Source organism: Myotis davidii, unplaced genomic scaffold (genome assembly GCF_000327345.1).
Source record: "Myotis davidii unplaced genomic scaffold, ASM32734v1 scaffold299, whole genome shotgun sequence".
Lineage (NCBI taxonomy): Eukaryota > Metazoa > Chordata > Mammalia > Chiroptera > Vespertilionidae > Myotis > Myotis davidii.
The window spans coordinates 9710172-9710733 of NW_006293088.1; the positions used below are offsets into that span (position 1 = coordinate 9710172).

The following is a 562-nucleotide window of genomic DNA, read 5'->3' on the forward strand; positions in this document are numbered from 1 at the left end:
GCTCGGACAGGCTTTGCCGCCCAGCAGCCTGCTCCGCAGTGGCCCTTCCACGTCCTTGGTCATATCAGTGTCCAGGAGCCCGTCCTTTCCTGGACCCCAGTGTCCTGGGTGCGGGGCGGCTGCTGGTGCCGGCTGCCTCCTGGGGGAAGGGCTGCCCTGAGTCCGGCTCTGCGGTCACATCCCGTGTTCTCACGGTAGAAGGACAAGGGGGTGGGTGTGCACCGTGACAAGTGACCGGAGTTTGGGGTCCACACGTTGTGGGAGCTCAGGGCTGCGAGGGGGCCCTGCGTATGGGAGGGTTCGGCTCCGGCGGCTGCTGTCGGTCCCACACACTGCCTGTCTGTTGCGGGGAAGGAAACCGGCAGCAGTTTCCGACGGAAAACAGCCCTGGGGAGTTCGGGTCCTGGCCCTGCGGCCCTCGGCGTTGTGCACACGTAGGCTCAGCTTTTCCAGTTGATTGTGAACAAACCAGCGTCCAAGTACAAGCGCAGGAAGCCGGGGACCTCGTCTGTCCAGGAGGGGACGCGGGTCCTGCTGCCCCACACGCCGCAGGGGCAGTCAG

The 562-nt window shown here is 65.8% G+C and overlaps 1 protein-coding gene across 1 annotated transcript in view; it reads left to right on the plus strand.

Moving 5' to 3' along the window:
* Positions 1-562, plus strand: part of NPHP4 (nephronophthisis 4) — a 59784-nt gene that overhangs the window by 47287 nt on the left and 11935 nt on the right. The gene's annotated exons all lie outside the window — the stretch shown is intronic.